This window comes from Eumetopias jubatus, unplaced genomic scaffold (genome assembly GCF_037043125.1).
Source record: "Eumetopias jubatus isolate StellerSeaLion01/CBP00866 unplaced genomic scaffold, mEumJub1_p1.0 scaffold_5, whole genome shotgun sequence".
In the NCBI taxonomy this organism is placed as follows: Eukaryota; Metazoa; Chordata; class Mammalia; order Carnivora; family Otariidae; genus Eumetopias; species Eumetopias jubatus.
Window position 1 is genome coordinate 9,735,575 of NW_028274811.1, and position 14,900 is coordinate 9,750,474.

The following is a 14,900-nucleotide window of genomic DNA, read 5'->3' on the forward strand; positions in this document are numbered from 1 at the left end:
GTTCCTTAGCTCCATTCATGGCTCTTTTCAATACGTCATCTTCAGGGTTGGTTTGGGGGAGGAAGCAAGAACCTACGATAATTAGCCATCTTGTCAAGTTTTCTGTTCCCTACAATTTTCACAAATAGTATTTTAGTGGCTTCTGTAATCATTATGATGTGCCACAATATGAGATGTTCAGTAAGGCAGGGAAAACTAAACTGTAGTATTGAGGATCATACATAGGTAATAAAGCAATGAGGTGGTTACCCTAAAAATCAGGATAGATCTCACCTTCATGAGGAGGATAGGGATTGCAACTGGGAAGGGACAGGCTAGGGGCTTCTGAAGTATGACAGTTGTTTATTTCTTGACATGGACAGTGACCAGGATGGACTACATAAATTGTGGGGTCTGTACAACACGGAGATGTGGGGCCCCTTGTTTTGAAAATTATTAGAAATATTAAGACAGTGACAGCAGATTATTAGGCCAAGGATGGCACCCTTCTAAGTGGGGGTCCCTGCGTGACTGCACAGGTTGCATGCCCATGAAGTCAGTCTTGGGGGTGATTGTATGAGAATTCACTCTGTAATAATTTGTTAAGATATATGTTTTATATTTTATGTATTTTCCTTTATGTTTGCTGTGTTTCACAATGAAAGGCTTGAAAATAATTGAACACAATGAGAACTCAAAAATATAAAAAAATAAATTAGAACCTCATATGATTGCTTTGAGGAACTCCCACTGATAAGAAAATGTAAAAGGGTAGAAAATATGAACAAAAAGTCAAGAGATATGAATAGTAAAAGGAACTGTATTAGCATCTGTATAAAAATAGGAAGCCTCAAAAGAGAAGAAAAAAATAGAGAAGTAAATATTTTAAGGAATAATGACTGAGAACTTTCCAGAATGAGCAAAAGCAGATAGAATTCATAGAGTACAAAATAGGATAGATAAGAAGAAGCCTACACCTATGTGTACTGTCATAAAATTTAAGAACTAAAAACCACTTAAAATTCTAAAAGCTTCCAGGAAGAAAGAACAGATAACTCATAAAGGAACAAGAATAAAATTGATGCTCACTTCTCTTCAATGACATGGAATACAAAAACATAATGCAGAAGTGTTTTTGAAGTGTTAAAGGAAAAATCCTTTAAACTTAGAATCTTACTTTTAGCTAAACTGATAGTTTTAAAACTTTTTGATATCAGAACTCCTTAACATTCTTAAAAATCATTGAGGACCCAAAAGAGATGTTGTTTATGTGGGTTATGTCTATCAATCTATCAATATTTAATGCATTCAATATCTATTTCATTTAAAAAATCACTAGTTACATTTTAACATAAATAGCATACTTTTAATGAAAAATAACTGTATATTTTGAAACAAAATACAATTAGTGAGAGGAACAGCACTGTAATTACATGACCTCACTCAAAACTGTGGGAAAAGCTCTGTCTCCAAGGTGTTTGTCAAGAACAATAAATGGCAATTATTTGACAGCTTGGCTGCCTGAAGCTGTGATACCAGCTGGGGCAAACAAACCTGGCCAGAAACTTAAAAGGAAAATCTGGGAAAGAAGAAATACACAGGGGGCTTTGTAAAGCTCTGACTTATTCCTGGGAATCTAGAAGGCCATGTGCATCTGTGGGGTTGTGAGCACACCCAGAAAAGACTTGAGAAGGCCTCAGTCTCTCACCTTTGGTTGACTTTGAGGCCCTGGGCAAGCAGGAGGTGAAGGCTAAGGCAGACTTGTAAGGTCTTGAATGTTGAAGGTGTGCTGCAGCCCAAACCCAGAGCCTCTCATCAAAGCTTTCAATCTCTTAAAATGGTTCCAAAAAGGGAAGACATGGTTGTAAGCTAAAGAAAGATGTCTTACACCGAGAAGATTAGTGATCAAGAGAGAAGGCCTGATCATATTCAGACATTTCTGTCTTCTCTACAGATCCTGCAAAAGGCATGGCTTCATTGCAGTTTGTTCCCACTAAACATAAAAGTCAGTAAACAAAAACAAAGGAAAGAAACCACCTAATCAGTTTTAAAGCATGAACATGGGCTCCGGGGGGGGGGGGGGGGAGTAGAATCTAGGACAGCAGCGTTTTAGAAAATAAGATAAAGAAAACTAAATAATGCTGAAAGCACCCAGGAAATGAAGCCTGGGCTACTGCTCAAAGTCAAAGGGCTACATTAAAAGTAAAATCTTGGGGGCCGCCTGGGTGGCTCAGATGGTTAAGCATCTGCCTTCGGCTCAGGTCATGATCCCAGAGTCCTGGGATCAAGTCCCGCATCAGACTCCCTGCTCCTTGGGAGTCTGCTTCTCCCTCTGCCTCTCTCTCTCTCTCTCTCTGTCTCTCATGAATAAATAAATAAAATCTTTACAAAAAAAAAAAGTAAAATCTTGGGACACCCAGGTGGCTCAGTCTGTTAAGTGTCTGCCTTCAGCTCAGGTCATGATCCTGGGGTCTTGGGATTGAGTCCCGCATCTGACTGCTTGCTCAGCGGGGAGTCTGCTTCTCCCTTCCCCTGCTGTGTGCGTTCTCTCCCTCTCTCTCTCTGTGACAAAGAAATAAATAAAATCTTAAAAAAAAAGTAAAAATTTTCAGGTGGCTCAGGTGACATAAGAAGCAGGTCATTAAGCTGAGCAAGTTATGAATAAGGAGGAATTCAACAACTACTGGGGAAGCTTTTTCCATTTAGCCTCATAAAACTAAGCTCCCATTGTGTAAAGTGTTATCCTTTGAGAAAACAAGCCTTCATTAATACAGTTGTCTTGGTCTGGCAATCCTCTTTCACTCTTGAGAGTGCAGATGTGCAAGGAGCCTATAGCTCTTTCCCTAAATCCATGATAAGTTAGTCATGTCTCCATGGGGTCTACTGTACCCTTAGCATTTTTAATCCTAGTATGGATAAGCCTGGGAAGGAGGGAGAATGGATTCATGTGAATTTTTTTTCATCCTGTTGCTCCATCTTAGACTTGTCACATTCCTGAAGCATTTCCAGTTTTGGAGGTTAGGAGAGAGTTGAGTTGAACCGTCTAGGTTTGCTTCCTGCTAAGTTGTAGGGTGTAGGAGCCCTGTGCGTGCCTTCCCTTGCACGCCCAGGAGTCTCATGTATTTGAGACCGAAGCAACGAACAGATGAATTAACATCCCTATTCAACACTGCTATTAAGTGTTGACAAAAAAATGCTTTACCCCTGGTTAAATGAAAGAAATTATTACTGTTTTTTCAAATTCAACCAGGTGCCGACATTGTACCAGGCACTGAGCTAGGTGCTCACACATCCATTATTTCATTTTATTCTTAGCATCGTTATTTCCTCCAAAGTTCCAATGGAAAATTAAGTGATACTGTAAGCCATTTGTGGGTGAAATTGCTGCCAAATGCTTAGAGGAAATTCAGAGCTTTAATGAATGGTTTAATTCAATCCTAAGCTGAACCAATCCCAAGTGCTTTCTTGTCCCCGTTCAGATTGTATTGTTTTTGCCTCTTTCCTTGAATCTCCCACAAAAGGTCCCAGGTCCCAGACCTTGTCTCTGTGGGCCCTGGACCATGCAGGCAGATTTGAGATGAATGAGCTCTGCAAGGACACCAGGACTGACCGACTCTTGTCAAAAGGTATATTTATTTTTTTAAAAAGTCCATTTATTACATTGATCCAGCTAAGAAGTTTGTATCCAATACTCGGAGTCCCCTACTGAGATGAGATGTTGACAGAGGGGCCAGGATGAAGACCAGGCAAGTGGGGCTGTCTGGATGACAGGACCTCAACATATGTTTCTAGTCATAGTCCAATTCCAGATAGAAGGCACTTTCTTTTTTAAAAAAATTTTATTGTTATGTTAATCACCATACATTACATCATTAGTTCTTGATGTAGTGTTCCATGATTCATTGTTTGTGCATAACACCCAGTGCTCCACGCAGAACGTGCCCTCTTTAATACCCATCACCAGGCTAACCCATCCCCCCACCCCTCTCCCCTCTAGAACCCTCGGTTTGTTTTTCAGAGTCCATCGTCTCTCATGGTTCGTGTCCCTCTCAGATTTCCCCCCCTTCTATCTTCTTCTGCTATCTTCTTCTTTTAGAAGGCACTTTCTAAAGGCCACAGATGGAGTTACTCTCTCAGTTTGTAACCCTTACTCCAACTCATTATGCGGCAGGCACTTGAGCACAGAGGCAATATGGTATCAAGCAGGTCAGGGACCCCCCTAGAGGGCATTCATGTGGTCTTGTGCAAGGTCAGGAAAGAGGAACTAGAGAATTCCCTAACTTCCCTATCAGGACCCTTCACCTCCGTCCCTCAGTCAGGAGTTAGGGTGAGACCCAGCGGGTCCTGGCTGACCTTCCCTGCTTCTCACTGTAAAGTTTCAACCTGTTCTGAATCTTTAATGCACATCACCATCAGGCTGTTTTCTGAGCAGGCAAAGAGCCCTTTGAGGTCAGCTGTCATCAAGAGTGGTAGCTGTCACCTGGGGGAAGCAGGGTGGTGACACAGGTGGAGCAAGATGCTTTAGCCTGGGAGACTGAGGTCCCCGGGTCCTCCCCCACCTCCTCCGATCCAACATGCAGGCTGAGAAGCATGCCCCTGGGGCAGAGGAAGCGGGTTTACAACTGGTGAAAGTATGCTTTCCAGGACTGGGACCTTGGAAAGAAAATCAGATCCTCAGTCATACATAGCAAGTATAAGAGCGTAGCTGATGAACCATCATATTCAGTGTGAGGACACAGCTTTGGGGGGGGGTGTTTATGTGGTGGTAAAATATATATAATATAAAATTTTCCCTTTTAACAATTTTTAAGTGTACAGCTCGGTGGCACTAAGTGCATTCACACTGTCATGCAATCATCACCCCTATCCATCCCCAGAACTTTTCCCTCACCCCAAAGGGAAACTCCCTACCCACTGAAAGCTGACTCCCTATTCTTCTCTCTCCCCAGCTTCTGGAAACCTTAGTTCCTTCTGTCTCTGTGAATTTGAATATCTAGGTACCCCATGTAAGTAGAATCATACAGTATTTGTCCCTCTGTGACTGGCTTATGTCACTTACCATGTTATCAAGTTTCATTCGTGTCGTAGTGTGCATCACAATCTCCCTTCTTCTTAAGGCTGAAGAATATTCTGTTGTGTGGATAGCCCACTTTTTTTTAAAGATTTTATTTATTTATTTGAGAGAGAGAATGAGAGAGAGAGCACATGAGAGGGGGGAGGGTCAGAGAGAGGAGCAGACTCCCCGCCGAGCAGGGAGCCCGATGTGGGACTCGATCCAGGGACTCCAGGATCATGACCTGAGCTGAAGGCAGTCGCTTAACCAACTGAGCCACCCAGGCACCCAGCCCACTTTGTTTATCCATCCACTTGTCCATACCCATTTGGGTTGTTTCTATCATTTAATGCTGCCCAAACATGGGTGAACAGCTTTCTGTTTAGGAACTTAGTGTTTTCACCTTGAAAAAATGGCATGATATATACAGTTTGTGTGGGGTTGGAGCATTATTCTGATCTGGGTTAATGTGTTCATCCTTGAAGAATGTCCCAGCATAAGAGCAAGGAGGATCTTCTAAAGCACTTGGACACAGTCTGGTAGTCCGATGTGTAGAACATGTAAATTAACAGTAGTTGAAAATTTTTTTCTTGATGACAATATCTTTCTCAGATTTGTCTGCTGCTGATCAACTTTAGAGAGTGTTGGTCACTTTGACTTCCCAAATCCTAATGTTCTTGGCTTTAGCTTCCAGTATTTCAAGAAGTCTGTGCCCGGCTATGAGTGCCCAGCGGTTCCAGACTTGAGCCTGCCCCCAGCCAATGTTGGGAAGTGAGAACTGTGTATTTTATCCCCACCACGCACACTTTGCTGGGCTTTCCCTCAGAATGAGTACTTTTCTGTGTCTCAGCTAGGCTCTTCCCACCACCCACAGAAGCCACCATCATTTCTGTGCTGTCTCTACATGTTCTTAGAGCAACTCATGCTGCTTCTCTTTGGTGCAGAAGAGTTAAGCTCTTAGGCTTTTGGTTCTGCTTTCCTATTTTTTTAAAAGATTTTATTTATTTATTTATGAGAGAGAGAGAGTGCACACAAGCAGGGGGAGGGGCAGAGGGAGAAGCAGACTCCCCACTGAGCAGGGAGCCTGACGTGGGACTTGATCTCAGGACCCCAGGATCATGACCTGAGCTGAAGGCAGACGCTTAACCTATTGAGCCACCCAGGCGTCCCACAGCCTTCCTATTGTTATTGTTGATACAGAGAGAAACTGTGGAGGTAAGTTTCTCACCCATGAAAATCCACACCCACTGAATACACTGTGAATCAGGCCATCACAATCACAGTAACTGGGGTCAAAATGGCTCAGAAATGAAACAATACCTAAAGCAAAGTGTTGCTAAATGACAAGAAGAAGATGAAAAACACTTTCTGGCATTAATTTAATTATTCCCAGTAGTTTTATCTCAACAGTAAAGACTTACATGTACCTGTTCTTGCTCTAGAAAAAGGTTAATGTAAAAACTCTTAAGTGGAAAAAGGGATAAAACAATGACTCCGAAATTGGGGATGGTTTTAGAGAAAAAAACAGAAGTAGGAGCAGTATTTACATACAAGAGTCATAGAAACTATGCACACACTTACAGCTGCTAAGTATGAGTGCAACTGGGACATTTCCAGGTGGCATGGGACCGAGTATCCAACAGCCTGCAGAGCAACATGCCTAAACACACTGCAGTGGTCAGAAGCACAAAGAGAATGTGAAGATTACTACCAGAAACAGATGGAAGAGCAAGTTCAGGGCCTGATCAACAAAACCACCATTGCATTTACACAAGGTAAGATGTCTCCTACTCCACTCCTTGCTCCTCCTTCTGCAGGGGCAATGATCCTGCCTTCCTCCAGTCTTCCAGGTCCTGCTTGCCCTGATATGATGCCAGCACCCCATATGGGGGGGCCCTCCCATGATGTCAACAATGGGTTCTCCTCCTCCTGGAATGAGGCTGCCTGTGGGAGGCCACATGCCAATGATGCCTGGGTCCCCAATGATGAGACCACCAGCCCATCCCATGATGGTGCCCACTCGTCCAGGAAGGACTTGACCAGACAGATAGGGAGAGACAGGAACTTCTTTATATCCATTTTATATTACTTGTTCTACTTCACCGGGAATCATGGTGCTGTGACTGTGGGTGTTTTCTAACAGCACAATAGGGAAGACTTGCTCCCTCTTCCCATCAAAGAGAGAATAGTTTTGGTAGGGGAGTAGTGGGACAAAAAAAAAAAAGCAATTTTCATTTGTATTGTGAAATATGAAAATAAAATTGTCCACTGTTTTAGTTAAAAAAAAAAAAAACATGAGTGCAACCGGAGTGGTATTAAAAATATTTGTGTTTTTCTTTTTTTGTCTTTTTCCATGTATTTTTCTTCTACACCTCGAGGGATTCATATGGCTGAGATGGGGTGTTCATAGGCTGTTGTGACAGTAGCCATGTAAAAAATATACGGAAAGCATTAACATTCAATTTCTGCCATTGCCGACAGAATTTTGTAGGAAATAGGCAAGACAGGCTTTATTGAGGAAGGGACAATTTTCTCAAATTTTAAGCATATCAAGAACCAAACAGGGAGAATTGGACTGGAGTGTCAGTTTCTTCCATAAAGGTAAACAAAAATCCCCATCTACCTCTGATGGCTATTCCATGAGACTTGCTGCTCTAAGGATGGAATGAAAGCCTATTTCTTGAGCGACTGTGGGATAAGGAGGGATGAGAGAGGCAGGGTAGGAAAGGAGTGAGGACATCCCAACCTTTTGTCTCTTGGCTGAAATATATTAAATAATATGAAGAGAATGCCAAGGGCAGGGAGCTGCATCCTTGATTGGTATTTTGGTGTTGAGAGTAGGGGATTATTTGTAATTTCTCTGCTAATTTGTGTCAGAAGCCGTACCAAATTAAACTTGGTGACTCAGGTGGTGTTAGGCATAAAAAAGGGACCTAAGCTTAGTTTTCCCACTCACTTTTGGTTAGTGGGAGGCCTTAGAGAAGATCTAGAAGCCTCCAAAATTTCTAGGAAGGACACAAAATCTTGCTAAGAATATAGCTGAGGAATTTGCTCTATGTTAGGGCAGAGGGTGGGGAGTCACCTTGTAGCTGAAGGCTGCAAGGCACACACAGCAGACACATTTTGGGGAGGAAAAATTTCCCCTACCCTTCAAAATTCTTCTGGTTGGTCTAAGAATCAAGTTGACATTAGCACATTAATTTTGTACTTGTAGGGAATCCACATAAACTTGAGCTTCCAAAGACAGTGAGGCAAAATGAGGTATATATGTCATTCTGAACTAAGGAGAAGGGGGTAGGGATCTGGGACTTCAAAGGGAGGGAATGGAATTCACAGGTAGATAAAAGGAGTAAATGTTTGGTAAACAAATGTTTGCTGGGCCACTCAGAATCAATGGGACAGAGAGAGGACTTTGGTCAAACAGGCCTTGGTAGGTTCCTCCCTGTTGACCACACCTAGTTCCTATTATAACGTAGGGATCTGTGGTGCTAGCTCTCTTCTTGGAGCAGGTCCTCTATCCCTAAATTCTTTTAGGTGGCTAAGGGGAAGGTCAGGGTTTCTTCTGGAATCTTTTGGGCCTTGATCGTTTTCAGCTTGAAATAATTAGCATGCCAAAGTGGCACATCCTGGGGTGACTTACCCTTGGCCCCTACACACACAGACTTCCAGGGGCCAAGTAAGCCAGTGAGCACTGCGAGGCCCAGAGCAAGCCAAAGGGACCAAACTACAAATTATACCAAGCGCCATAACTCTAAGGGTAAATTTGTGCTATAAATGTTGGCATAGGGAGAAGTGACCGGTCCAACTTGGTGGTTGATGTAGAGATCAGAAAAGCAGAAGGATACCACCCAGATCATAGATCTCTTCTCCACTGCCATGAGTGAGCGCCCTGATCTGAGGGCTGGGGTGGAAGATGGGAGAATTTCTGAAAGTCTGGCCTTGTCCCAGCCTGGGAGTCCCCAGCAGAAATCTGGCTCTATCTCTTGTATGATCCTGGCCAGGGGCTCTGCCTTGCACTCTTCAAAAGAGATGCTACCTCAAGAAATACCTCAAAGTCCCCAACAGACAGTTTGCTAGATTGTACTAAAATGTAAATGTTGGAGCGCGCCTGGGTGGCTCAGCCGGTTAAGTGTCTGCCTTCGGCGCAGGTCATGATCCTGGAGTCCTGGGATTGAGTCCCACATTGGGCTCCCTGCTCAGCGGGGAGTCTACTTCTCCCGCTGCCCTTCCCCCTGCTTGTGCTCTCTCGCTCACTCGCTTTCTCTCTCTCAAATAAATAAAATATTAAAAAAATGTAAATGTTTTCCCTCTGCTACTAGCTAGTGAGTGCTTGTGAGCACTATCAGAAGAATTATAGGCATGATAAAAAAAGACGTACATTTTCTCTGCCCATCTGAGTGAAGGGTGAGAAATTTACAGCTCTAAGAAATCAATAAAACACTTAAAAAACCCTAACTATATAGTGTGCCAAATGATAGTCACAACATTTAGGGAAAGAGAACACTTGGGACAGTTTTAGACATTTTAAAAATTCTAGAAATGTGTGGAGAAAATGGTATATACCCTGGGGGTTGATTCTGACTGGTATCTTACCAGGTAGGGAGTAATAACTATGATTCCTAAGGCAGGTGCATGCAGAGGCGAGAGCAAAGGCACTGGGCTTCACTCCCGACTCCTCCATTCTCTGCACTGGAGCTTGGGCAAGATGCTGGACTCTTTAGTAGCCTCCTCTGAAGGTGGAAGGATCCAATGGCTCCTCTGAGTGGTTTTAATATGCATAAACGGTTTAGTAAGTGCTCATAAATATTAACTCTCATTAAAAATGTGACCTTATGTGAGGTCATAAACTGGAGGGAACCACCTGGGAGTAGGTAGATGGTGGGTGTCCGCACAGAGGGCTTCTTTGTGAGTGTCCTGGGTCTGTGTACTTGGCAGTACTTCATTCTGAATGTGCACTTTCTTCAGTAGATGGTGAATCATGATTTCACTTGGTTAAGGAAAGAGCCCCCCCCGCCCCCCGCCCAAGACAATGATATGATTGGCTCAACATGAATGGGTCATTAACAAGAATCCCATTGTGTTTGATCATATTAAATGCCACTTTCAGAGGTCAGAAAAAGATCATGAAACATAATAAACCAGTTACGGATTAGCTTAGTATATATATTTTTATTTATTTTTATTTTTTTAAAAGATTTTATTTATTTATTTGACAGAGAGAGACACAGCGAGAGAGGGAACACAAGCAGGGGGAGTGGGAGAGGGAGAAGCAGGCTTCCGTGGAGCAGGGAACCCGATGCAGGGCTCGATCCCAGGACCCTGGGATCCTGACCTGAGCCAAAGTCAGACGCTTAATGACTGAGCCACCCAGGCACCCCAGTATATATGTTTTTAATGTCGCAGTAGAGCTTATTCCCTGTAAGTTGGTTTCCATTTCTTACACAGAAATGTGTCTGAATCTTTGAAAAAAATCCACTGGCATGATCTTTTTAAAATTCATTTATTTATTTATTTTTAAAATTCTGGTATAATTAAGGTACAGTGTTATATTAGTTTCAGGAGTACACAAATAAAAATATGGAATACTTGACAAATTTACATACCATCCTTGCACATCCTTGCTAATCTTCTGTGTATTGTTCTAATTTTTAAGAATTTTTTAAAAGATTTATTTGTTTGTTTTAGAGAAAGAGAGACAGAGCATGAGTGGTAGGTACAGAGGAAGAGGGAGAGAGAATCCCCAAGCAGACTCCATGCTGAGCACGGAGCCTGATGAGGGACTCCATCTCATGACCCTGAGATCGTGACCTGAGCTGAAACCAAGAGTTGGGTGCTTACCCCAGTGGGCCTCTATTTTCCAATTTCAGATTATGGGCTGGTGAAGCGAGCACACTGGCATGATCTCTTCAAGGTCATGGGCTCCCTCAGATTTGCCTACAGTTTTTTGGTTAATAAAAAAAACCCTCCTTTTATTTGTAATAAAACCACTTCTCTCAAACACAGCCATTTTCCTTTGTTATTTTACCAGACAAAGAAATGAGGGAAGACATGTTTCTATTTCCATGTTGCAGACTCATTTTGAAAATGAGATCCTTTGAACATGACCTGGCAAATGAAATCAACTATTTACAGAAGCACAGAGGACGCTCTTCTTTCTACCCCAGTAAAACAACATAGATGATTTCTTAGAATGGCTGCATGCTGTCTCTCATTGTGAAACCCAAAGCCCCCTCTCTCCAGAGCTTAAAGTTTGGGGATCGTAATCTGGGACAAAATTTCCCAGCAAGGCTTCTGTGCTTTTCTGAGGTGTGGTTAAGCACAGAACAGAATATGGATATTCTGGTCCTTACTTTTCACAGGGGAATTAAGGAAACAAGCTCTAGATGAAGAGTCATTTTTAATTGAGTGGTTGTATACGCAGCATCCTTCCTGGGAAGAAGGAAAGAAAGAAAAAGAGAAATAGGCAGACAATACTGCCGGACAATTTTTCCCTGTTTCTCTTGCGTTTCTGCCGGTCTTGTGAGCAGAGGCTCCGAGTGACTTTGTTTTGGGCTATCTTTTCTGTGATGTTTGTGTAGCAACAGCCTTGGAAGACAGAAACAGGGTCTCCCTCTGGAACAGAGAGTTGGCAGGTTTACTGCCCTTATAAAAAGCTGGGTTCCTGTAACACACCTGTTCACCTGAAAATAAAGTCACAATGAGAGGCAAATGTGCACTTATTTGGGATAAGAATTGCAGTTTGTGGAGCATAGATTCAGGTAGAAATCCAACTAGTGTCCCACTTGTAGGGTGAAAGCAAGAGTTTTTGTTTTGTTTTGTTTTTAAAGATTTATTTATTTCAGAGATGGGGAGGGGGAGGGGCAGAAGGAAAGGGAGAGAGAATCCTCAAGCAGACTCTCTGCCGAGCGCGAAGCCTGACTTGGGGCTCCATCTCACTACCCTGAACCAAAACCAAGAGTCGGTTGCTTAGTTGACAGAGCCACCCAGGTGCCCTGAAAGCAAGAGGTTTTTTTTTTTTTTAAATAATTTTTATTGTTATGTTAATCACCATACATTACATCATTAGTTTTTGATGTAGTGTTCCATGATTCATTCTTTGTGCATAACACCCAGTGCTCCACGCAGAATGTGCCCTCTTTGATACCCATCACCAGGCTAACCCATCCCCCCACCCCCCTCCCCTGTAGAACCCTCAGTTTGTTATTCAGAGTCCATCGTCTCTCATGGTTCGTCTCCCCCTCCGACTTACTCCCCTTCATTCTTCCCCTCCTGCTATCTTCTTTTTTTTTCTTAACATATATTGCATTGTTTCAGAAGTACAGATCCGTGATTCATCAGTCTTGTACAATTCACAGTGCTCACCATAGCACATACCCTCCCCAATGTCTATCACCCAGCCACCCCATCCCTCCCACCCCCCACCACTCCAGCAACCCTCAGTTTGTTTCCTGAGATTAAGAATTCCTCATATCATTGAGGTCATATGATACGTCTTTCTCTGATTGACTTATTTCACTCAGCATAACACCCTCCAGTTCCATCCACGTCGTTGCAAATGGCAAGATCTCATTCTTTTGATGGCTGCATAATATTCCATTGTGTATATATACCACTTCTTCTTTATCCATTCATCTGTCGATGGACATCTTGGCTCTTTCCACAGTTTGGCTATTGTGGACATTGCTGCTATAAACATTGGGGTGCACGTACCCCTTCGGATCCCTACATTTGTATCTTTGGGGTAAATACCCAGTAGTGCAATTGCTGGATCGTATGGTAGCTCTATTGTCAACTGTTTGAGGAACCTCCATACTGTTTTCCAGAGGGATTGCACCAGCTTGCATTCCCACCAACGGTGTAGGAGTGTTCCCCTTTCTCCACATCCCCGCCAACATCGGTCGTTTCCTGACTTGTTAATTTTAGCCATTCTGACGGGTGTGAGGTGCTATCTCATTGAGGATTTGATTTGGATTTCCCTGATGCCGAGCGATGTTGAGCACTTTTTCATGTGCCTGTTGGCCATTTGGATGTCTTCTTTGGAAAAATGTCTGTTCATGTCTTCTGCCCATTTCTTGATTGGATTAGTTGTTCTTTGGGTGTTGAGTTTGATAAGTTCTTTATAGATTTTGGATACTAGCCCTTTATCTGATATGTCATTTGCAAATCTTTTCTCCCATTCTGTCGGTTGTCTTTTGGTTTTGTGGACTGTTTCTTTTGCTGTGCAAAAGCTTTTTATCTCGATGAAATCCCAATAGTTCATTTTTGCCCTTGCTTCCCTTGCCTTTGGCGATGTTTCTAGGAAGAAGTTGCTGTGACTGAGGTGGAAGAGGTTGCTGCCTGTGTTCTCCTGTAGGATTTTGATGGACTCCTGTCTCACGTTTAGGTCTTTCAACCATTTGGAGTCTATTTTTGTGTGTGGTGTAAGGAAATGGTCCAGTTTCCTTCTTCTGCATGGGGCTGTCCAATTTTCCCAACACCATTTGTTGAAGAGACTGTCTTTTTGCCATTGGACATTCTTGCCTGCTTTGTCAAAGATGAGTTGACCACAGAATTGAGGGGCCATTTCTGGGCTTTCGATTCTGTTCCATTGATCTATGTGTCTGTTTTTGTGGCAGTACCATACTGTCTTGATGATGACAGCTTTGTAATAGAGCTGGAAGTCTGGAATTGTGATGCCGCCAGCTTTGCTTTTCTTTTTCAATATTCCTCTGGCTATTCGGGGTCTCTTCTGGTTCCATACAAATTTTAGGATTATTTGTTCCATTTCTTTGAAAAAGGTGGATGGTATTTTGATGGGGATTGCATTGAATCTGTAGATTGCTCTAGGTAGCACTGACATCTTCACAATGTTTGTTCTTCCAATTTATGAGCATGGAACGTTTTTCCATTTCTTTGTGTCTTCTTCAATTTCTTTCATGAGTATTTTATAGTTTTCTGAGTACAGATCCTTTGCCTCTTCGGTTAGTATTATTCCTAGGTATCTTATGGTTTTGGGTGCAATTGTAAATGGGATCGACTCCTTGATTTGTCTCTCTTCTGTCTTGTTGTTGGTGTATAGGAATGCCACTGATTTCTGTGCATTGATTTCATGTCCTGCTACTTTACTGAATTCCTATATGAGTTCTAGCAGTTTTGGGGTGGAGTCTTTTGGGTTTTCCACATACAGTATCCTATCATCTGCAAAGAGTGAGAGTTTGACTTCCTCTTTGCCGATTTGGATGCCTTTGATTTCTTTCTGTTGTCTGATTGCTGTGGCTAGGACTTCTAATACTATGTTGAATAGCAGTGGTGAGAGTGGACATCCCTGCCGCGTTCCTGACCTTAGGGGGAAAGCTCTCAGTTTTTCCCCATTGAGAATGATATTCGCTGTAGGTTTTTCGTAGATGGCTTTTATGATATTGAGGTATGTACCCTCTATCCCTATACTCTGAAGAGTTTTGATCAAGAAAGGATGCTGTACTTTGTCAAATGCTTTTTCTACATCTATTCAGAGGATCATATGATTCTTGTTCTTTCTTTTGTTAATGTATTGTATCACGTTGATTGATTTGTGGATGTTGAACCAGCCTTGCAGCCCAGGGATAAATCCCACTTGGGCATGGTGAATAATCCTTTTAATGTACTGTTGGATCCTATTGGCTAGTATTTTGGTGAGAATTTTTGCATCCATGTTCATCAAGGATATTGGTCTGTAATTCTCCTTTTTGATGGAGTCTTTGTCCGGTTTTGGGATCAAGGTAATGGTGGCCTCATAAAATGAATTTGGAAGTTTTCTTCCATTTCTATTTTTTGGAACAGTTTCAGGAGAATAGGTATTAATTCTTCTTGAAATGTCTGATAGAATTCCCCTGGGAAGCCATCTGGCCCT

General features: G+C 42.5%; 1 pseudogene; it reads right to left on the reverse strand.

The window, feature by feature from the left end:
- Positions 1 to 10,603: 10,603 nt before the first annotated feature.
- On the reverse strand, positions 10,604 to 10,699 carry LOC114200739 (U6 spliceosomal RNA; annotated as a pseudogene).
- Positions 10,700 to 14,900: the final 4,201 nt, after the last annotated feature.